Below are 25,083 nucleotides of genomic sequence, written 5' to 3'. Positions count from 1 at the left end.
GGGGTGGGCTTCCCTTCTTGCCCTTCCCTATTCCTCCCTGTCTGTATGACTTCACCGAGCATAGGAATTCCTCGTGTGTGCTCAGGGCTTACGGCGGTGCCAGAGTCTCAGCAGAAAATAGGGCAAACGGCACCTACTTTCCTCTGCTGCACAAATAATGAAAGATTAAGTCCCTGTTGTCATCAAGGCAAGACAAACAGCATCCAGGACATCTCTTTTGTTCTGGGAGACAGGATGGTAGGTGGGGGAAAGCAGCGGAGTAAAGGATGACCTGGGTGTCATCTCCGTTTAGCCATGTGAGCTTGAGAAAATCATTTAATTTGGAGCGCAACTCTTTCCTTTTCTGCAAAATAAGGATTCTACTAGATGCTCTGTTTGCCTCATAAGTTCGTGCTGCTGCTGCTGCTGCTAAGTCACTTCAGTCGTGTCCGACCCTGTGTGACCCCATTGATGGCAGCCCACCAGGCTTCCCTGTCCCTGGGATTCTCCAGGCGAGAACACCGGAGTGGATTGCCATTTCCTTCTCCAATGCATGAAAGTGAAAAGTGAAAGGGAAGTTGCTCAGTCATGTCCGACTCTTAGAGACCCCATGGACTGCAGCTCACCAGGCTCCTCCATCCATGGGATTTTCCGGGCAAGAGTACTGGAGTCGGGTGCCATTGCCTTCTCTAATAGGAGCAACTCGGGCATGCAAAAAAGATAAATAAACAAAACCCCTCTGCCTTTGAGGGTCTTTCCACTCTAAGAGAAGATATGCCAGCCAAATCTGAAAAACTACAGGAGTATCATGCCAAGGGAAGGTACTGTATGCAATTACATCAGTTAGAGAAGGGATTTTACCTTAGAGATCTCTAGGCACCCAAAACACACAAATAAGTTCTCTAAACAAAAGTGAAACTCCTTATCAAGGCTCCCCCTCTACTAGCTGCCTTCTTATTTCTCATAATCCAGGGGATCTCTACGCTGTGATAAATCTAAACCTTCCTCCTCTTTGGTTTTAAAGGTTTGAGCAGGGCAGATACAATCTCTGATGGTCATCTAACTCAAGTCTCCCAGACTCTCTTCCGTATGGATAATCAAATAGTGAACACAACCAGATAAGCAAAAAGAATGTATAACTTTCCAATCATTAGTAAAAAAAGAATCAATAAAACTCGAACAACAACAACTAGACAAGAAGAAGGAAATAGCAGGGAAGTATTAAAAATGGAAAGTGCTTGAATAACACAAATTTAAAAAGCCAAAATACTGTCATTTTTTATAAGAAATGGGATATAACTCCTTTATGGGATGAAGATGGCTCACAGATTAGGTCAAAGACAAAATTTAACTATACTCCATTTATAACAGAGTATAGATGTTTAGATGCATCTAAAACAAAAAGACACAGAAAGATAAATGAAAGGATGGACAAAGACGTGCCAGGAAGAAAGTGAGGATGGGAATAGGAATAATAGGCAAAGCAAAATCCAAGGCAAAACCCACAAGACTTGTTTCTTTTATATTGACAAAAATGTAATAAAAAATGAAAACGATCATCTTCATGCGACTGAATAACATGGTACTGAAACGAAGCAAAAACTGTTCTCACGCAAAAGAAATGGACAAAATCGCGATGTCCGTGGGTGACCTGGTGCTTGGCAGTTCTAGTAGTCAAAAAGCAAATGAGTGTGGAGACCGTCTGAATAATCAACAGATTTGATTTTGTAGTTACATGAAAATCTTATACACATTTATCGTGGTCCCCAGAGCATTTAGAAGGGAGGCCTGGCATGTTGCAGTCCATGGGGTGGCAAAGAGTCAGACACGATTGAGCGACTGAACTGCACTGATTATGAATTGGGCCAAAAGTAACACTCCTCTTCCCAGTTACAAAAAGTAGGATACGCACTGGCCCTAATCACAGTGACATAAAACTAGAAAATTATATAAAGGTTAACAGTAAAACAACCTTATCATTGAGAATTATTTTTTTTAAAGTATCTCTTTAGGCTGGATTAGAGATGATAATTGCAGTTATAGACAATAAAGAAATTAATGAAAAAGAGAATTTTACATTAGTATTCATGGATGCAGTCAAAGCTACATTCAAAAGAAAACACACTGCCTTAAATACTTTTGTTATTAAACAAGAAAAAGGAAGTAAATTAAATACCAAAGTGGAAGTAGTGAAAGTGTTAGTAGCTCTGTTGTGTCCGACTCTTTCTTTGTGACTACATGTCCATGGAATTCTCCAGACAAGAACACTGGAGTGGGTTCCAATTCCCTTCTCCAGGGGATCTTCCTGATCCAGGGCTCAAACCCAGGTCTCCTGCACGACAGGCAGATTCTTTACCGACTGAGCTATCAGGGAAACCCAAATTAAATAGATAGAGTAAAACCCAAATTAAATAGATAGATTAAAATCTATCTATTTAATTTTAAATCTAGATTTAAAAACCTAGATAAAGGACTAAAAAAACCAAAGTAAAAATTAGTGACGATAAAAGCAGAAACTGATGCATGAGAAAAACAATATAGATGATAAACCCAAGAGTTGGTTCTTTGAACAGACCGTTAAACCACCAAACCCATGGCAAGGTCTAGTCAGGAATAAAACAAGGCAAAAACACAAATATCTAACATGAGGAATGAGAAAGGGATTTAAGAAAGGATGTGTTGTTTTTAGAAATTATGAGAATGACATTTATAATTTTCTGTTAATAAATTAGTTTGTGAAATGCACGCTTTTATAGGAAAATATAAATTATAAAAATTGACTCAAAGAAAGGTGAAATAATCAGAATCAATTCATAACTAGGGGAAATTGTTTTATGTTGTCATAAAAACATTCTCCTAAACATTATTGGGCACAGATGATGGGACAGGCAAACCACGCCCCAGGTAATTCCTATGCTGTGGAAAATCCTCTAGAACAGAAATGGACAGACACCATCCCGACTCATTTTACTTAATCCTGGCAGCAAAACTTGAGGAATATCTCTTTCACACACACACCCCCAGAGACCAATCTCATAAGGACAGATGCAAATATCTGAAAGAATTAACAAACTGATTTCAGCAGGATAATACACCATGACCAAAAGGGCATATAGCCAACAGTGTAAGGATGGTTCACTAATAAAAAATGCACCCACACTGCTCAGCTTATTCATAGGTCACATCTATGTGTTATCTGAGTGCTTTTCCCACTAGAATTATCTCCTTGCCTGACAGCTTTCTCTTTAGGCAAGTATGAAGTTTTGTCCTTCTATTGTTTTTATTTTACAATACTCCTTGATAGATAAAACAGTATTTCTCTTTACAGTATATACTAGAATGTACTTAAAAATTAAAAAAAAAAAACTTTTTGTTTTGTATTGGGATATAGCCAATTAACAGACAATGGTGTGGACAGTTTCAGGTGAACAGCAAAGGGACTCAGCCATACATATAGATGTATCTATCTGTTCTCTGCTAAACTCCCCTCCCATCCAGGCTGCCACACAACACTGAGCAGAGTTCCCTGTACTACACAGTAGGTCCTTGTTGGTTATCCATTTTAAAAACAGCAGTTTGTATATGTTGATCCCAAACTCCCTAACTATCCCTTCCCCGATCCTTCCCCATCCCTGCAACCATAAGTTCAGTTCTCTAAGTCTGCAAATCTCTTTTCATGTTGTAAGTTCATTTGTATCATTTCTTTTTTAGATTCCACATATAAGCAATGTCATTGGATATTTCTGCTTCTCTGCCTGACTTACTGTACTTATTATCATATCATCACTACAATATTAGTTTAAAAAATACTTATTTATTTATTTGGCTGTATTGGGTCTTAGTTGCGGCATGCGGGACCTTACTTCTCCAGCCAGGGATTGAACCCTTGTTTCTGCATTGGAAGGTGGATTCTTACTGGACCACCAGGGAAGTCCCACTACAATATTAGTTTTAAGTTTTTTTCTAACCCAACAGTAATCTTCGGCAGCAGAGCATTGTGGATAAAGGAGAGAATATACTTCCTCCCTTGTACTCAGCTGGTAAAGAATCTCCTGCAATGCAGGAGACCCTGGTTTGATTGCTGGGTTGGGAAGATCAGATGGAGAAGGGGTAGGCTACTCACTCCAGTGTTCTTGGACTTCCCTGATGGCTCAGACAGTACAGAATTCACCTGCAATGCAGGAGACCTGAGTTCGATCCCTGGGTTGGGAAGATCTCCTGGAGAAGGAATGGCAACCCACTCCAGTATTCTGTCCTGGAGAATCCATGGACTATATAGTCCATGGGGTTGCAGAGTTGGACATGACTGAGCGACTTTCACTTTCACTTGTAGAAAAGTATTATCAGGCTAAAACCAAGCATAATGACCAATCCTAGAGACCTTGGCTGGATCTTTAAATAGAATTTTTAAATGACAGAGGCTATGTTAATAGATACTGTCTATTTTTTTTGTTGTTTTTACTACTTTTATAAACAACAGGTAAGAAAATAATTAACTGGAAATGAAAATATATGATTCTATTCACACCAAAACACTCCATACATCTTGACCCATCAAATACTATTTTTAAAAATTGAGGTTTTTACAGTAAAATTAGGAGCAGTAAAATTCACAGATGTTTAAGTGTTTAGGTAGATGATTTTTGACATCCAAATCAAGAGAGAGAATATTTCCATCATGCCAGAGAGTTTCCTCTGAATGTTCTTTTTAAAGACTTAGTTCTATATTTGTAAGTCAAATTGACTTACTTAGCTTTTGAGAGCTAAAAAGATTAGCTCATTACTTAGACCTAGAAAGCCAGAGAGCCACTGTACTAAGAACAAACTCACAAAATACAGAACTTTCCCTTCATCTTTTCTCTGTTTTCATGAATTGTACCTTTAGGATTGTGAGAATTTTATAAAGAAAATAGTTAATCTTTGAAGGTGACAAACCAGGCAAATGCTATAATGGTAATCTTAAAGGAACTAATTAAAATACAATAATAGAATATAGGTTTATTCAAACTGCTTGAAATAGATGGTTTGGAATTTAAACTATATTTGGTGGCCTATATATTCTACTTAATGGGCTTCCCAGGTGGCTCAGTGGTAAAGAATCCATCTCCAATGCAAGAGATGTGGGTTCAATTCCTGGGTAGGGAAGATCCACTGGAGAAGGAAATGGCAACCCACACCAGTAGTCTTGCTTGGAAGATCCCAGGGACAGAGCAGCCTGGCAGGCTACAGTCTATGGAGTTACAAAGAGTTGGACACGACTTAGTGACTAAACAACAATATTCTACTTATTTAGTAAGATTCCTTGCAAGAGAATTTGACTTCATTTGATTTCTTTTAATAGACTGATAATCTTTGGTTTCCAATCTCCAGTTTTCAATAATTAAAAAAATTATGTTGAGGCTATAAACCCACAGTTGTTGGATTAGGTTCAGCCTCGCTTTGTAGGATAAGAACAGGAACAGGGTTAATAATCCCTCAAAGTCCAAGATAACCACCTATCATCTTTTTATCTTTTTTTCTTTAAACATATATCCACTCTGTTAAAAATTCTTGTCCCATATAGGTCGTTACAGAGTACTGAAAAGAGTTTCCTGTGCTATACAGTAGGGCTTTATTAGGTATCTGTTTTACACATGGAAGTGTGTATATGTTAATCCCAGTCTCCCAATTTATCCCTCCCCGGCCCCATCCCCTGGTAACCCATAAGTTTGTTTTCTACATCTGTGACTATTTCTGTTCTGTAGATAATACGTTCATTTCTACTATTTTTAAGATTCCATATATAAGGAACAGCACATGATATTTGTTTTTCTCTCTCTGACTTACTTCATTCAGTATGACGATCTCTAGGTCTCTCTGTGTTGCTGCAGATGATATCATTTCACTCCGTTTTATGGCTGTGTAGTAGTAACCCACTGTCTATATGCACCACATCTCTGTCCATTCACCTGTCAGTGGACGTTCAGGGTGCTTCCATGTCTTGGCTATTGTAAACAGTGCTACAGCCAACACTGGGATGCATGGATCGTTCTGAATTATGCTTGCTGTCTCTCTTGCTTCATATTCCATCTTTATCTCCCTTTCTGCACCTATATGTGGGCATACAAGCTTTGTCACGGAAAACTGTGGGGCCTCAAAATGCAGCCTATAAACACCAGAATCCCAAACAATAATTTCTAGAAGTTGCAGACTTCTGGAGACTGTGGGAATCACGAGAAAAGGCTCTGACACTTTATGACAAAATCTCTGATAATGGAATGGGCCACAAGCACTTTGTGACTTTGAAACAAATTAATCTTTTTTTAAAAACAATATTCTTCCTTTTCTATTCCATTAATCTGCCATTCATCTTTTTAACATTTATGATTCTCCATTAATCTGCCATTCATCTTTTTAACATTATGATTCTAAAACATATCACAATTCCATAAAACTTGCGTTTTCTAAATGTCAACCCTCTAAATATGCATTTATTTGAAAAAAGTTAATCTTTTAAATGGTGACCAACTCCTTTAAAAACCATCCTGGTCTGACCAGGGAGGAGAATGCACTAGTATTCACTCTGGGACCTTCTCTTCCAGACTTACTCCTGGAAAGCAGCTACTCCAAGTCTTTTTGAGTGGGGGTATCTCTTTTCTGTAGTTACTGCTCTCTACATACACCTCTAAGGGACTGCATTAACCTGGGATCCTCTCACCCCCATCAGGGATGTGATTAACACACAAAGGGCTTTCATAAAATTGTGCTGGTCATTTCACTGCTTCAGGTATTTTCTGTGTGGTGATACACACACTTGGCCTTTGGGATTTAACTATTCTCTACTTCAGTTCTTTGGTTTGACTGCAGAGTTATAATATTTATGCTCTTTTGATCTCAATTAACAAATTGATTTGGCTGCTCAATGATGGAGAACATTCTGTTCATTCTGTTTTCCTTTCAGAGGCTTGGGAGACAGATGCTCTGGCTTTTTGCAGGATGCCTGGTGACTTTATTCCTTGCTTTTGTGTCTCTGCTCTCTGTTCTCCCAGTTTTCCTTTTTTCTCTCCCTTTACCTCTTTCTTTCCTTCCCTCTTCCTTCCTTTCTTTCTCCTCTCTTCCCCCTCTCCTTTGCCCAACTAGCTATAAATCAGAGATCTTAATGATACTGATTTGTCATGGAAATAACGTACTATTTGGGATAAATAAGAGTTTATCACCCTATGAAAGTGTTAGTTGCTTATTCGTGTCCAATTCTTTGCGACCCCACGGACTGTAGCCTGCCAGGCTCCTCTGTCCATGGAGTTCTCCAGGCAAGAATACTGGAGTGGGTTTTGCCATTTTCTCCTCCAAGGGATCTTCCTGACCCAGGGATTGAATCTGGGTCTCCTGCATTGCAGGCAGATTCTTTACTGTCTGAGCCATGAGGGAATCCCAAGAATAGTGGAGTGGGTAGCCAGTCCTTTCACCAGGGGATCTTTCCCACCCAGGGACTGAACCCTGGTGTCTTGCACTGCAGGTGGATTTTTTACCATCTGAGTCACCAGGGAAGCTCATCTTATTCCTCTATGAACAACCATCATTTGGGGCAACAGAGTGCTTGTGCTTTGAGTCATTTTGTAGGAGGGCTGACTATCCCGAGGTCGCTGTGCTGTGAGGTCAGGTGCTGACCTTCTAGTCAGCAGCTCTGGGATGAGCCCTCCCAGCCTCAGCACCAGATGAGTGAGCATATGAGGGTCCCAAAGATCCTCAGTCACTGGGTAACTCCCAGCTTTTGTGACTTCCCAACTAAAGCCCTGCATACTGTGGAGCAAAGGTAAACTGGCCCCATGGTGCCCTTTTCAAATTCTGGACCCACGGATTCCGTGATCAGAATAAAATGGTCATATGCTACTAGATTTAAAGTAGACAACCAACAAGGACTGACTGTATAGCACAGGGAACTTGGCACAATACTCTACAGTAATCTAAGTGGGAAAAGAATCTGAAAAGGAAGGATACTTGTATGGGTATAACTGAATCACTCTGCTGTACACTTGAAACTAACACATCACTGTTAATTGACTATACTCCAATATAAAATAAAAGTGTAAAAAATAATTAAATGGTCATATTTTTTTTTAACTCCACTAAGTCTTAGGGTGGAAGGTAGCACCCAAGCAACAGGTGACTGAAATCCAAATTTGGGAGCTGTGAGGTGCTCCTGTAGCAGAATCCTTAAACAGTTGGCCCTGGCTTTGGGAAGTGGGTGGTAGCTGGAAGAGCCTTGAGGAGCCTGCTGGTGGAATCACGATGGGCTTTAAGGAGGCGGTCACGAGGGCCTGAAGGGAAGCAAGGAAAATATGATCTCAAGCACGAGGCAAGGAGGCTTTTATCATGAAGTGGTGGAAAACTTGATAACCCTGCTGCCTATGGGAAGGCAGAGAACAGAAGATGTACCTAACAAACTGGTGCTCAAGATACGGACTTCCAGACAGGATGCCGGACGTGCCATCTGGCTGCCTCTTGCTGTCTATGAAAACACGTGAGAGGAGAAGCATGCTCTTAATACAGAGCTGCTTGGCTCTCATGCAAAGTTTAGAAGAAATATAAAGGAGCTTGCACTTGCTGGGTTTGAAAATAAAACTGTTTCTTATTCTCAGCTTCTCCAGATGGCAAATGATTCTCAAATTAAGAAATGGTTTCAGGGCAATGATCAGATCCAGAGTGGGTCTGTAAAAATCCTTTGTCAAAACCTCAGAAAGATCTAAGGCAGTACTTCATAGAAATCTCCAGGCAGATGAAAGGCTCTAAAGATCTTCAGGGCATGCCTCACAAATTTTCTCACAATGAGGCTCTGAAAAGTCTTAGGGGTCTTGTCCCATAGTAGCTCATAAGCAACCCAAGAACAGGAGAGCTTATCTTGCAGAGATTTGTGGGCACGGTTTTAGTGGATTATAAATTTTTAAAAAATCAGCTGCTTATTGTTGGCCGTGCTGGGTCTTTGTTGATGTGGACAAGCTTTCTCTGGTTGTGGTGAACAGGGGCTATTCTCTAGTTGTGATGCTTGGGCTTCTCACTGTGGTGGCTTCTCTCGTTGTGGAGTACACGCTCTAGAACACGGGCTCAGTAGTTGTGGCACACAGGTTTAACTGCCCCCCAGCATGTGGGATCTACCGGACCCAGGGATGGAACCCGGGTCTCCTGCACTGCAGGGAGATTCTTAACCATCTGCGCCACCAGGAGGTATAATCATAATAAAAAGTAGCTGGTTGTAAGTTTGGGGTAAATTGTTATGCAGCAATAGTGACCTGAAATCAGAGAAACCTTAATTTTGTAAATGTATCATGGAAAGAATGCAGAGTTCAGGATAACTAAGAGTTTATTCCTTTGCAGAAAATATTACTTCCAACAAATTAAAAAAATTTTTTTTTACCATGTTGGAAGAACATGTAAGAACACAGACTTTCTTAGGATGTTTTCCAGCTTCCTTAAACATTATAAAATTATTCTTTTACTTTCTTAAGGATTCAGAGTTGTTACAGTGAACATTAATTAGTAAATGTGCTTTAAAACAGATATATCTTCAAGGCTACTGGCATTCCTGTGACCACACCCCTGGACCACAAGCTCCAAAAATAATACCAGTGTGTGTAAATAAAGTACATGACGTTCTACTGGTGAAATAAAGCCTTTTCTACAAAATACAGGCTGTGAACAGTACCAAAAAAATTGTCTTCAAGCCAGTTTAATCAACTTCAGGCACAAGCACCTAATTATAAGCCTAGTACTACTGATCAATATTATTCAGGCCAACGAAAATAACTGTAATCAACTGACTAAAGGCTTGAGTTTCTATTATTGATTGACAAGGCCCTTCAACCCTTGATTTGAATTGCTTGATGAAGGCAACTGAGCAAAACTCTTTAATAAATTTCCAATACCAATCTATCTAACTGCACTGAATATTAATAACATTTCCATATCAACTCCAAGTTTCTCCAAATAGTCCTCATTTGGACAGGGAATCAAGGGCATCACCAAGAAGAAAATGTGCAACCTAGTCATAATGTTTTCATCACAAATGAACTTCATACTTTATGATACAAATTAATTTAGAGTGAGTTACCAAGGAACCTGGGCCTGCTGTAGCCTCTTTTATTAATTTAAATGCTTGAGTCATTTTTTCCTTTTGGTGCAAGTATCTCATTTGTGGCATACAAATTTGATTATTTATTTGGCTGCACGGGGTCTTAACTGTGGCATGCAGGATCTACTTTCCTGACTAGGAATTGAACCCTGGGACCCTGCATTGGGAGTGTGGAGTCTCAGCCATTGGCCCACCATTGGGAAGTTGCAAGGCTTTTTCATATTTAGATTAAGTTTGTCAAATTCCTTATTGGAAATGGGATTGCTGCTGCTGCTGCTGCTGCTAAGTCGCTTCAGTCGTGTCCAACTCTGTGCGACCCCATAGATGGCAGCCCACCAGGCTCCGCCATCCCTGGGATTCTCCAGGCAAGAACACTGGAGTGGGTTGCCATTGCCTTCTCCAATGCACGAAAGTGAAAAGTGAAAGTGAAGCTGCTCAGTCATGCCTACCAGGCTCCTCCACCCATGGGATTTTCCAGGCAAGAGTACTGGAGTGGGTTGCCATTGCTTTCTCCTGGAAATGGGGTTCAGTTCAGTCACTCAGTCGTATCTGACTCTTTGCAACCCCATGAATCGCAGCACGCCAGGCCTCCCTGTCCATCACCAACTCCCAGAGTTCACCCAGACTCACATCTATCGAGTCAGTGATGCCATCCAGCCATCTCATCCTCTGTTGTCCTCTTCTCCTCTTGCCCCCAATCCCTCCCAGCATCAGAGTCTTTTCCAATGAGTCAACTCTTTGCATGAGGTGGCCAAAGTACTGGAGTTTCAGCTTTAGCATCATTCCTTCCAAAGAAATCCCAGGGCTGATCTCCTTCAGAATGGACTGATTGGATCTCCTAGCAGTCCAAGGGACTCTCAAGAGTCTTCTCCAACACCACGGTTCAAAAGCATCAATACTTTGGCGCTCAGCCTTCTTCACAGTCCAACTCTCACATCCATACATGACCACAGGAAAAACCATAGCCTTGACCAGATGGACCTTTGTTGGCAAAGTAATGTCTCTGCTTTTGAATATGCTATCTAGGTTGGTCATAACTTTCCTTCCAAGCAGTAAGCGTCTTTTAATTTCATTGCTGCAGTCACCATCTGCAGTGATTTTGCAGCTCAAAAAAATAAAGTCTGACACTGTTTCCACTGTTTTCCCATCTATTTCCCATGAAGTGATGGGACCGGATGCCATGATCTTCGCTTTCTGAATGTTGAGCTTTAAGCCAACTTTTTCACTCTCCACTTTCACTTTCATCAAGAGGCTTTTGAGTTCCTCTTCACTTTCTGCCATAAGGGTGGTGTCATCTGCATATCTGAGGTTATTGATATTTCTCCTGGCAATCTTAATTCCAGCTTGTGTTTCTTCCAGTCCAGCGTTTCTCATGATGTACTCTGCATATAAGTTAAATAGGCAGTGTGACAATATACAGCCTTGACGTACTCCTTTTCCTATTTGGAACCAGTCTGTTGTTCCATGTCCAGTCCTAACTGTTGCTTCCTATAACTGTTGTTATAGGTTTCTCAAGAGGCAGGTCAGGTGGTCTGGTATTCCCATCTCTTTCAGAATTTTCCACAGTTTATTGTGATCCACACAGTCAAAGGCTTTGACATAGTCAATAAAGCAGAAATAGATGTTTTTCTGGAACTCTCTTGCTTTTTCCATGATCCAGCGGATGTTGGCAATTTGATCTCTGGTTCCTCTGCCTTTTCTAAAACCAGCTTGAACATCAGGAAGTTCACGGTTCACATATTGCTGAAGCCTGGCTTGGAGAATTTTGAGCATTACTTTACTAGCGTGTGAGATGAGTGCAATTGTGCGGTAGTTTGAGCATTCTTTGGCATTGCCTTTCTTTGGGATTGGAATGAAAATTGACGTTTTCCAGTCCTGTGGCCACTGCTGAGTTTTCCAAATTTGCTGGCATATTGAGTGCAGCACTTTCACAGCATCATCTTTCAGGATTTGAAATAGCTCAACTGGAATTCCATCACCTCCACTAGCTTTGTTCGTAGTGATGCTTTCTAAGGCCCACTTGACTTCACATTCCAGGATGTCTGGCTCTAGGTCAGTGATGACACCATCGTGATTATCTGGGTCGTGAAGATCTTTTTTGTACAGTTCTTCTGCGTATTCTTGCCACCTCTTCTTAATACCTTCTGCTTCTGTTAGGTCCATACCATTTCTGTCCTTTATCGAGCCCATCTTTGCATGAAATATTCCCTTGGTATCTCTAATTTTCTTGAAGAGATCTCTAGTCTTTCCCAGTCTGTTGTTTTCCTCTATTATTTTGCATTGATCACTGCGGAAGGCTTTCTTATCTCTTCTTGCTATTCTTTGGAAATGGGGCTAGAACCTACCAATATCAGCCAAATAGCTGGGTATCAGCCAAATGGCTAATTGTTTCCTTTCGGCTAAAAATCTCAGACCTATTGGAGGTCTCTCTCAACTGTCTGGCAGTTTGAATTCCTGGGTTTGCAGCTTAGGACTCAGTAGTTTCGTGAAAAACTGAATTTTAATTCCAAAACGACTGCTCTGAGGAGACAGCTCAAGAAATCACTCCAACAAGTTTTTAATACCAAGCCATTTAGTGGAACTGAACTAAATCTCCTCTGAGCCCTCCTGTACGTTCAGTTTTCATGTACTGCAAACATCAATATGACCGCCTGTGAGAGACTGACTCCCTTTTAATTACTGCTTCAGATTTACTGTTGTGGGCTTGGGGACCAGATAATCAGATTCATCACAAGGGTGCATGATGCAAGATAAATGGCCCAAGAGGGCCCTCCTTTAGAAAGAGCATGCAAAATTTAGTGCACAAACTCCATCATAGTTATTTTGACTATTCAGGAGTTGTTAAAATTTCTCCACTTGTATTCTGTCTATTCCCTCTGGTCCATTTAGGCTGATGCTCTCAAACTTGACTGCACGTGAGAATCACTGGGGACACTCTGGTTTATTGGGGCTTGGAAAGGGCTGGGCATCCATAGTTTTTAAAACTTCCCCAAGTGATTCTAATCGCACAAAACCATTGATTTAGGTAAAACTGTTAAGTAACTTCAACTTAGACAAATTATTATTTTACAAAGCTACTTGTTTTACTAATTGAATCAAGTTTTACATGATTTTGAATTTATTTTTTTCCTCTTAAACCACTAACTTACTTAAATTACTCTCCTCACTGGTCTTTTCTTTGAATTAAAATAATTTTAATTAAATGAATAATTAATTAAAATAACTCCAGGCAAGGGAAGAGGTCCAGGTTTTCTACGAGACCTTTGCTGATGGAAGTTGGGGGTTGGGGAGCGGCTGCAACGCTCCTGGGTGTTTTTCTCAAAAAGAACACTGATTGTCAAAAAGGTTTCTGTTTTGCTAGGCTGCCCACTTCCTGTTCCTCTGGCACAAGAGAACTTTTTTGGTTTGTGCCATCTGGGAAGGGGCTTCTCTAGCATGGGATGTACAGAGACCAAAAGAAATCCCAAGGAACCCACTGCCATGTGGCTTCTCAAGTTTCCAGTTAGTGCACTTTCTCTCCATCTTTCAGGAGTCTTCTTAACGTTTGTTTTATAATATGATGTTTATGGTTTTCAGATGTAATTAGTGAGGAGGATGAGGAGAAATGAATCTATTATATCTTGTCCAGAACTGGAAGTTCCAACTTGCTATTTTAGATCACGCACACCAACAGATTAGAAGACATAGCTTCCTCCTTAGGGAGTTTACAATGCGGCTGAGCAGCCAGGAGGCATTCACTGTAGGAGAGGACGACCTGGGTCTAGTGGGGGAACAGGCTGCTAGTTTCCCTCTCTTTAAGACTAAAAATTCTCAAATGTGAACGCAAAACTTAGACCTTTCCTGGAGCGCCAGGTGGGTCCTCGGCCCATCTGGGGAAAACTCAGATAAGAGTTCCTTGGGGACCACTCGTTTGACCTAGCCAAGATGAAGTTCATTACCTTACCTTAATTTATTCTTTGCGGGGCCCTATTTCAATCCAATATCACCAGTAGCACCATGTCCCGAGCCCCCTAAAATATTTACTAGAATGGTATTTATTTCATCAGCCTCTTCCCAGTTCATCCATACTTTGCTAACGCTGTCAAGATTAGCTTCCTAAAAACCAAACCTCATCTTGTCTCCTAAACTTGTCCCTCTGCATTGCCAAAAGCAGTTGTTCACACATCCCTTCGTATGCTTAGTCACTCAGTTGTGTCCAACTCTTTGTGACCCCAGGGACTGTAGCTGCTAGGCTCCTCTGTCCATGGGGATTCTCCTGGTAAGAATACTGGAGTGGGTTGACCTCCTCCAGGGGATCTTCCCAACAGGGATCAAACCCAGGTCTCCCGCATTACAGGCAGATTCTTTACCATCTGAGCCACCAGGGAAGCCCAAGAATACTGGAGTAGGTAGCCTATCCCTTCTCCAGGAGATCTTCCCGACCCACGGATCAACCCGGGGTCTCCTGCATTGCAGGGGGATTCTTTACCAGCTGACCTAAAAAGACACAAGTACCCCATACATAAAAATGCACAAGTGTTTGCACTTATGAACCCCTGAACTGCTTCCTTGTCTGAGAAACCATGTCTGCCCCTCCTCCACGCTTTCTCAGCAAATCACGCCTCTTTGTTTTAGCATGTAATGAGCTGTCCTGGGATGACGTCTGTATATATCTGCCTCACCCACCAAACAATGAGCAGAGACTCTGTCTTCTTCTCTTTATTTCCAGTACCTAGTACAGTGCCACAGCACCATGGTAGACCTCAGACAATCACAGTGTATTGAATGTGTGGAGGACAGTGAGTAAAAGGTAGAGACGAGGTCCAAGGGTTTATCCCGCCACATTATCTCCATCCCTAGCACATTGCAAAGACGTCTTTATTTAGATATAATACCAATAAAAGAAAATCTTCCATGTGTCTGTTATATCAGAAAATCAGATTCTCCCTGCAGTGCACTAGAACTTCACTATGATGATTCAGTGGAAAGAACCTTAGCTCTGAACCTCAACCAGAAACAAAGAAACAAGCTCCTTTATTTAATACCTAAGAGTTCAGGACCAGGGTCGGACCGTCTCCCAGTGATATGTGACAATGCATGGTGATGTCCGTTACAAGCGATGAGAGTCAGCAAACATAAAGTGATGATCTTATACCACTCTTGTTGAAGGAAAATCTTCCGCTAAGACTATTTGCAAATGTAAAACCACAGTCAGTACCTTAAAGGTTTAATTTTTTTAAAAAAGAACTTTTAATTTCGTACTGGAGTATGGCCAATGAAGGATGTTGTGATAGTTTCAGCTGAACAGTGAAGCGGCACAGCTACACATATACATGTGTCCATTCTCCCCCAAGGTCCCCTCCCATCCAGGCTGTGCTGTGCTTGGTCCCCCAGTCCTGCCTGACTCTTCCCGACCCGGCCAGGCTCCTCTGTCCATGGGGATCCTCCAGGCAAGAATACTGCAGCCACAAGACATTGAGCAGAGATCCCTGTGCTGCACAGTAGGTCCCTGTTGGCTATCCATTTTAAACATAGCAGTGTGTACAGGTCCATCCCAAACTCCCCAACTATCCGGACCCCGCATCCCCCACCCATCCCCCACACCCATAAATTCAGTTCTCTAATCTGTGAGTTTCCTTCTGTTTTGTAAGTAAGTTCATTTGTAACATTTCTTCTTAGGTTCCACATACAAGGGATGGCATAAGATAATTCTCAGGAAGGTTTATTTTTTGGATACATTTCACAGGCTTTTTAGAAAACACACACACACTCTCCCTCTCTGTCATTTTCTCTCCTTCCCTCTCTCTCTCTCTCTCATACACACACACACACACACACACACACACATACATACATATAAGAAACATCTAATGGAAGAACTGAATTTGGTGGCAAGTCCAACTTTCAATAAATGTTTCCAAACGTGAATCGGCCACAGGGATACACATGTCCGCACCCTCCTGACCTCCCCCCCCATCTCCCACCCTCTAGGTTATCACAGAGTACCGGCTTGAGCTCCCCGGGTCACACAGCAAAGTCCCACTTGCTTTCTATTTTACATATGGTAATGTATATGTTTCCATGCTAGTCTCTCTGTTCAGATGCAGACCAGTTTTTAAGGTCTTTAACTGAATTTTTACAATATTGGTTCTGTTTTATATTTTGGCTTTTTTTTTGGTCCCAAGGCATATGGGATCTTAGATTCCTGACCAGGGACTGAAACCATGCCCTCTCCACTGGAAGGCAAAGTGTTAACCACTGGACTGCCAGAGAAGTCCCTCTTCTCTCTTTTTAAAACAGGATCTTAGTTGTATGTGTTATTTATCATCAAGGGAGGCGGTGCTAGGAAGTCACCACCAGGGTTGTGATTCTAAGGGTTCCAGAGTCAAACGAAAGCCAGGGGCCATTCCCTGTGAGCTTTGTGACCCTGGGCTATTACTTTAATTTTCTGAGTGACAGTTTCCCCTGGAGATATAGGTACAATCATCTGTATCTACATGGCTGCCACATGCTTGTGCTGGGCAGGCTGGTTGGCTTCTCTGCTTCTCCCACAGGCCTGTGCGAAGACTGGGTGATGTATTATTTCATTGCTAATGCCTGCCAAATGCACAGCATATAGTAGGCGTTCAAAAATATTGACTGCAGAAAAGGGAGCTCTGATAAGACAGTTGTGTAAAAGGAAGCCTATTCCTGCAAGCTTAGAGATGTTTATTTATGTAATCCAGCATCTTTTGGCTAAAATACATAATGATTGGCATATTTTGGCAAAGGTTTCCCAGGTGGCGCTAGTGGTAAAGAACCTGCCTGCCAATGCAGTAGACATAAGAAACGTGGGTTTGATCCCTGGGTTGGGAAGATACCCTGGAGAAGGGCATGGCAACCCACTCCAGTATTCTTGCCTGGAAAATTCCTTGGACAGAGGAGCCTGGTGGGCTACAGTCCATGGGGTTGCAAGAGTCAGACACGACTGAAGTGACTTAGCACACATTTCTGTAAATGCACAGATCCTTTATGTGTACACCTCTATTCAGGGCTTTGTTTTAAAAGGATCTTGTTACTAACAATCTGACCTCTGGATAATTGAGGTGGTGTCATACTAATTTTCTCATACTTTAGTTTTTAAAGGCTTTGTGTTTCTTTAACGAGATAGCTTTTCAAAGGAATCATGCGTGCGCTCTGATGGTTGCTGCTTTCAGACACTGCTTTGATACATCTTTTACATTTGTAATTGAATTTCCAAGTACAGTACTAATGAAAATGGACTCTACCTTCTGCCCCAAAGCACCTTTTGACATTGTAATTTGGTTTGCTTGTTTAGTATGGTTTAGCATAAGCGGTGCTGTCTAACTCATACAACAAAAGACATTTACTTCCAAACAATGTCAGGAAAACAATCAATAGGGTAGCTTTGAAATTCTGACTTTCTTCTCTTATTAAAAAAGAAAGTGAGAGAACCTGGCTAGATGTCCCACTTCTTAGAAGTATTTTAAAACCATGTGGCTCACTCAAATCCAAATATGAAATAACTGAGTGTTGAAAGAAATTATAAGGAGTGGACCATTTCACTGCTAAAGCATCAGAGCAAGAAAAGATTCTTAAAAAAATTAAACTGAAACCCTAACACCTTTATCTTTTAAAATTCTTCTTTCATACAGACATCACAATTTTTTTTTTAAGAACGGAGGTTTCCAAATATCCGATATTGCTAAGCAACGCTCTTTGTTATAACAGGCAAAAATCTAAACGTTTGCATGAGATGTTCGAAATACTACAGCTCGCAGAAACTCGCTGAGAATTAATTAGGAAGGCAAGTTTATTACCCAAATAAATAAATAAACCCAAAGCCACTCAGTGTCTGACATTAGGGGTTATATACTTTCCATTAAAGAGGACTAATAAATATAGTTTAAAGGCTCAAGGGAGGAGTGAGGGGGAGAGGGCTGGCGAGCACCAGCTCAGGCGGTGCCAGACATCAGCTGACTGCCTCCATTGAGATTACCATGGAAACACCTTCTCCTGGGATATAGCCATGAGGGCAGGGTGCTTGAGAAATGTGATGGGGAGCAGGGCCTGAGGCCGATGGATTTTTAGCAGGGTTCACCCCTGTAGCACATTATAAGGACAATCCATCTTTCAAATGAAACAGTATCTTTCCAGCGAGTCACGTCAGATAGAGTAATAAAGCATGAAGCCTGGCATAATTACGATCCATTCACCTCTACAAAACAGTCACATCCTTTCAGATAATTGTCTCTCTTCTCTCCCCTGCCTGCTTCCTATTCTCCCTAGAACTAAAGGAGGTATTTGTGTAAATTAATTGGCTGCTTCCTCAGCCATCAAGCCCATGCTGATAAAAAAGGACTATATCAAAAATAGCCTTCACGGGCAGATTCAAACATTTTTCAAACCCACCCGTCAGGCAAAACCAACACAACTCTGCCAACAAAAGGGTAAGAGGAGTCCCAGCTGAGGTCAGGTTAAATGTTTCAGTTCATGTGGTCTCCCTCGAAACCGGTGAACAGATTTTATGTTTATGCAAATTAAACTCGGTCTTAGCAACCAGCTCCCTGAGCGCTGGCTGGGGAGCACCCATGTCCACAGGAACTCAAAAGGCAGCAGGGCACTGATTCAAGCGATGTGCCTCAGCCATGGGGTGCAATTTCCCCCACCAGTTATAGGGATTTCTAGAATGATGAGTGGAGTTCAAGAGGCGTGATCAAAGTTTTGAACACAACATGACTAACTGTGTGGGCTGTTTCTTGCCTTTGTCTCTGCATCAAGCTGTGGCTACCAGGAGTCTTCCCGCTTTGCAAAACATTCAGATTCTGACCCCACCATCCCCCATACAAATTTTAACCTTTCTTGACAACTGTATTGGAATTAATGTTTTAATTTTATATTACCACTTACAAATGTAGAAAGTGACTCAAGGGGGATGACACTAATTTGACAATAATACAACATTCCTAATCTAACTGTATCTGGAAAGTTACACTGTGGTTAAAAAAGGGATCACTTGTAACTTGAGTATTTCATCCTGACTGCTATGGATAATTATTTGATCATGCCATTTGTGAGAATATTCTCAAAAACCTGTCACGGTTTCCTATTTTTATCTTTCCTGTGAAGAGTGCCTGGAATCTTGATTAAATGATAAATTGATTTTTGCTAATGCAAGGGGAAAAAAGGTCCCTGATTTATCTTGTAATTATATTTTACCTAGGCTTATGTCAAGATCACTTGTCATCTCCTGAACACAAACCAACTAACCACAGAGAGGGGAGACATGATATCTGTAGTTGAAGACTGACTGAGACCCCAATGAGTGCTGGGTTATATAATTTAGGGTAATAGAAAAATAGATGATACCACGACACATCTGTTAGAATGGCTAAAGTTAAAAAAAAAAATCTGATGTAGAACTCTTGATCATTGTTGGTAGAAAAGCAAAACGATAGTCATGTTGGAAGACAGTTCAGTGGATCTTATAAAGCCAAACTTGGCCTTATCACAGGACCTAGAATTGTACTTGAAGGTTTTTACCCAAACAATTTGAAAACTTGTGACTATACAAAAACCTTCATGTGAATGTTTCTAGCAGCTTTATTCATAACTGCCCCAAACTGGAAGCAACTGATATGTTTCAATAAGCCAAAGGATAAACCAACTATGGTACATTCATACAATGGACTCCTATTTAGCAATAAAAAGAAATAAGCTATCAAGCCACGGAAAGGCATATACAAAACCTTGAATACTGATTCCTAAGTGAAAGAAGCCAGAATGAAAAGCATGATTCCAAGCATATGATATTCTAGAAAAGCACAACTACAGTAGAATGATCAGTGGTTGCCAGAGATTTGGGGGAGAGAGATAAAAGTTGTAGAAATACATAAGAAGTATCCATTTTCCCTTCCTGGCCACCTGAGGAACCACCAGGAGGAACAACACAGTAGCTATCTGGACCAGGAAGTTCCTGACCAATCAGCTATGGAAACAAATGATCACTGATGTCCTTCATCCTGGCCTGGCAACAGTACCCAGGACAAAAACTGGGGGGAAAACCAGACAAAATACATAAGACTATTCTAGCTGTCATCTTCGTACTTGGATTCAGAACCATTTTGGTGGTGGCAAAGCCAATAGCTTTGGTGTGATTTACGATTTATTGGATAATGCAAAGGAAAATAAATCCAAACACAGACTTGCAGAATGTGGCCTGTATAAGAAGAAAAAAAAAATTCAAGAAAACAGTGAAAGGAACACAAGAGCAGAATGCACAAAGTCAGCAGGACTGTAAAGGCCATCGTTGGTGCTGGCAAAAAGGAGGGAAGACTCTGCAGTGATTTTATCTGTGGTGATTGCCCAGATTTTAAATGAGAGGATTAATAAACTATAAAAACTTCAATACGAAAGTATCAAAGATCAAAGCATTGGCAGAATTTTGTTATAAAAAGAGACTGGTAAAATAAAACTGAAAATAACAGGTATTGTTACCGATGGGCAGCTTATTAATAGGTAAATACTTAATGGCCATTTTTATCTTAATTTTTTATGCTAAATTCTAATTGTTCATAGGAAAACATGGGATGTGTTCTATAAGTAGTTGGAATTTAGGCTACAGCAAGGGCAACATCAACTCGATGGACATGGGTTTGGGTGGATTCTGGGAGTTGGTGATGGACAGGGAGGCCTGGTGTGCTGCGGTTCATGGGGTCGCAAAGAGTCGGACATGGCTGAGCAACTAAACTCAAGGGCAATATAATAATAGCTTGGCTACAATGAAACATTTCCTAAAGATCCACAAGGCAGTCAGCTGTACATGTGCCTTCTTTACTGACATGCAAGATATAATCTTAAGTGTGTGGAAGTATAAAACTGAAAGAAAATGAACACTTTCTGGGACTTCCCTGGTCGTCCAGTGGCTAAGACTCTCTGCTCCTAACGCAGAGGGCCTGGGTTCAGTCCCTGGTCAGGGAGCTAGATCCCACATGCCGCACCTAAGACCCAGTGCAGCCAAATAAATGTTAAAAAAATTAACATCTCCTGGTTTAATTTCCAGCTTATAGGAAATACAGGGACTAGAAGAATAAGTTAAATGACCATGAGGAAACAATTAGACAAATCCAGACTAGCCCAGTCCTGGATTTTTTAAAAACTCAACCTCATACATACCAAGTGTTGGTGAGGATGCGGAGAAACCACGACTCTGACGCTGAAAACAATGCAAAATGGAGCAGCCACTTTGGAAAACAGTTTGGTAGCTCCTTACAAAGTTAAACACATGCCATGAGGAGTACTTCCATTCATAGATAGCTACCCAAGAGAAATGAAAACACATGCCCACAGAAAGTCTCGCATGTGAACGAATGCAGCAGCCAAACGTCCATCAGCTGGTGAGTGGAGAAATGAAATCTGATACATCCACTCAATGGAGTATTACTTAGCAATGAAAGCAGAGAACCAGTGATACTCGGGACATGGATGAACCTCTGAAACATTATGCTCAATAAAGGACGCCAGACACGAAAACAGTATCTACTGTATGGTATGATTCCATGTACATGACGTTTTTAGAAAAGGTGAAAGTATAGACACAGAAAGGTCAGTGACTGTCTAGGGCTGAAACTGAGAGTGGATTTACTACAAATGAGCATGGGAGAACTTTCTCAAGTGATGGAAATGTTCCAAGACTGGAATCATGTGATGTTTGGACAACTGCATACCTTTACTAACAATAACTGAACCGGACCTTACAATGGGTGAATTTTGGGGTAAGTACTCTAAATGTATTAGTTCCAGGGCTGCCATAACACAGTAGCAGAGCAGGTGGCTTAAACAACAGAAGTCTGTTGGCTCAGAGTTCTGGAGGCTAGAAGTCCAAGACCAAAGTGTGGGCCAAGCTAGCTCCTTCTGAGGCCTCTCTCCTTGCTTGCGGGTGTCTGTCTCCCCGCTGTGTCCTCCTGTGATCTTCCTCTGTATGTGTCTGTGTCCTAAAAGGACACCATGTCTTACCAGGTGGTGCTAGTGGTAAAGAATCCGCCTGCTAATTCAGGAGATGCTGATTCCATCCCTGGGTTGGGGAGATCCCCTGGAGAAGGGAATGGCAACCCCATCCAGTATTCTTGCCTGGGAAATCCCATGGACAGAGGAGCCTGGTGGGCTACAGTCCATGGAGCTGCAAAGAGTCAGACACAACTGAGCGACACAGACAGGCAGACAGACAGACACCAATCATAGTAGATCGGGGCCCGCCTTAAGGTCTCATTTTAACCTAATTACCTCTTTAAAGATTCTGTCTCCAAACACAAGTCCTATGTTAAAGTACCAGGGGTTAGGACTTTAACAAATGAATTCTGAGGGAACACAACTGAGCTTATCATAGTAAATGATACCTTAATAATGCTGTTTTAAAAGTCAATTTCATGAAAAAAAAAAAAAAAAAGCGGGATGTTGTCTCTAGAGGCACAGTTTTGGACTAAAAGATATGTAATGACCAGATCTAAAATATGAACCTAGATAGGATTTTTAAAAAACAGGTATAAAAGACATTCTTTGAACAACTGAGGAAATCTGAACGTGAGTTGACCAACACATAATGGATAATGATTATATATTATGTTTGGTATTATAGAAATATTAAGATTTTTAGATATGAAAATGGTGTTGTGGTTAAGAGAGATGTTCTATTCTTAGGAGAACGCACACAGGGGCATTTTAGCAGTGAAGTGTCATGAGAGAGAGAAAATAAGTATGACAAAAAAGAAATTAAACACTTAATGAACCTAGGTGGAGGGAATATGGGTATTCCTTATAATATTCTTTTAATTTCCCTATACATTTGAAAAATTTTATAATAAAAAGTTGGAAGAATACAATTAGCAGTGAACTCTGAAGGGGTAGAAAGTTCTGTAGAAAAGGCACCTACCTGTATCCAAGGTTTCCTTCATTCTTTTCCTTCCTGGCTAATTGACACAGAAAATATACTCTTCTAAAGCTCACATCCAGTTATAGCTTTTTATAAGTAAGAAATGATTAGTGTTTGTTTCTACTACATAAAATCTAGAATAAAACATACCATAGTTTTAGAGTTTTAAAAATTTGACAGGGAGCTCAGTGGTAAAGAATCTGCCTGCAATTACAGGAGACCCAGGTTCAGTCTCTGGATTGGGAAGATCCCCTGGAGGAGGCCTTGGCAACCCACTCCAGTATTCTCGCCTGGAGAATCCCATGGACAGAGGAGCCTGGCGGGCTACAGTCCATGGGGTCACAAACAATTGGATACGACTGAAGTGACTGAGCATGCATGCACGCAGCAAAGAGGTCACAGAGTAGAGATGGCTAGAGGGTAAAGAATTGGCCTGCAAAGCAGGAGACAGAGAAGACGTGGGTTCAAACCCAGGGCCAGGAAGATTGCCTGGAGGAGCAAATGGCAACTTACTCTAGTATTCTTGCCTGAAAAATTCCATGGACAGAGGAGCCTGGCAGGCTACAGTCCACGGGGTTGCAAAGAGTCAGACACGACTAGGCAACTAAGCACTAAGCACATTTAGAATAACAGATGACAAAAGCAAAGACTTTTTAAAATAGGAGCAGCAAACCGGTGGCCTGTGGGCTTACAAGATGTGTTCTATTTGGCTTACATGGCATTTAACAATCAGGAGATATTACCTATAATATAGACTTCAACTTTTCCTGGGTGAATCCAAAGATTTGGCATATGGGTCTCTAGAGAGGTCACAACAGATTACAGTGGTAGCTGCTCCTTGACCAGTATGAACTTCATTCATTTCTAAACCTGACTCCTAAAGGAATTTTACTTTTTCACAGAGGAAATGGGTAAACAGCAAGCTGTCCCTTCCGCTAGGATTTGCTTTATCCTCAGCTCTCTCCTTCATATGGATACAGCTAATGAGAATGTTGGGTTTCCCTGGTATCTCAATGGTAAAGAATCTGCCTGCTAATGTAGGAGATGTGGGTTCGATCCCTGGGTTGGGAAGATCCCCTGGAAAAAGAAACAGTAACCCACTCCAGTATTCTTGCCTGGGAAATCCCATGGACAGAGAAGCCTGCTGGGCCTCAGTCCATGGGGTCGTAAAAGAGTCAGACATGACTTACTGACTAAAAAAACAACAACAATAATGAGAATACTATATTGGGAGGAGGGTGAAATTGAAGTGGGAGATTTTGGAAATTTATTATAATTTTACAGTTCATAAAATCTCTGCCCAACAGTAATTAAAACTGTCATTGGCAGAAAGATAGACAGTAGACCAATAGAACGGAGTAGAGAAACTAGAAAGAGACATATGGCCACTCTGATTTATAACAAATGTAGTGCTGAAGAGCAAGTGGGGAAAGATGGTCTTTTCAATATGCGATGTTGGGCCAATTGTTTATATGGGAAAAAAATAAACCCTGAGCTGTTGCCTTGCACATACACAAAAATCAATTCTAGGTGGACTGTGAGATGTCAATATGAAAGGTGCAGCGATAAAGCTTATAGAATATGATAGATGAGGATATTTTCACAACCTTGGGATAGAGAATGCTTTCTTAAGGAAAAATAAAAAAGCATCAACCTCAGAGGAAAAAACGGATAAACTGAAGTATACCAACATGAAAAATTGTTGCTCACAGAAACACTAAAGGAATGAAAAGGCAAGTCACAGAGCTGGAGAAAGTATCTATAAGACCTATAACTGCCAATGGGCACATACACAGAATATAAAAAGAACTTCTAAAAATCAATTTTTAAAAGACAGCCCAACAGAAACACAGCAAGAGACATCAACAGGCAATTTACAAAAGAGGCCCAAATGACCAGTAAACACACAGCAAAGGGCTCAACCTTATTAGTAATAGGAGGACAAAGAAAACCCACAATATGTATCTGTCAGTGGATCAATGGATAAAGATGTGGCATACATATATGACGTAGCATTATTCAGCCATGAGAAACAAGGAAATCCCGCCATTTGCAACAACGTGGGTGAATCCTGAGGGCATTATAACTGAAA

At 41.1% G+C, this 25,083-nt stretch overlaps 1 protein-coding gene and 1 pseudogene across 1 annotated transcript in view; one reads left to right on the top strand and one right to left on the bottom strand.

Annotated features, from left to right (window-relative positions):
* Positions 1-25,083, bottom strand: part of MYO1D (myosin ID) — a 360,182-nt gene that overhangs the window by 110,740 nt on the left and 224,359 nt on the right.
* Positions 14,817-20,912, top strand: LOC101903704 (small ribosomal subunit protein eS24-like; annotated as a pseudogene).

This window comes from Bos taurus, chromosome 19 (assembly GCF_002263795.3).
Source record: "Bos taurus isolate L1 Dominette 01449 registration number 42190680 breed Hereford chromosome 19, ARS-UCD2.0, whole genome shotgun sequence".
Taxonomy (NCBI): domain Eukaryota; kingdom Metazoa; phylum Chordata; class Mammalia; order Artiodactyla; family Bovidae; genus Bos; species Bos taurus.
The sequence above is the reverse complement of the archived record's forward strand: the minus strand, read 5'-3'. Positions and strand labels throughout refer to the sequence as shown.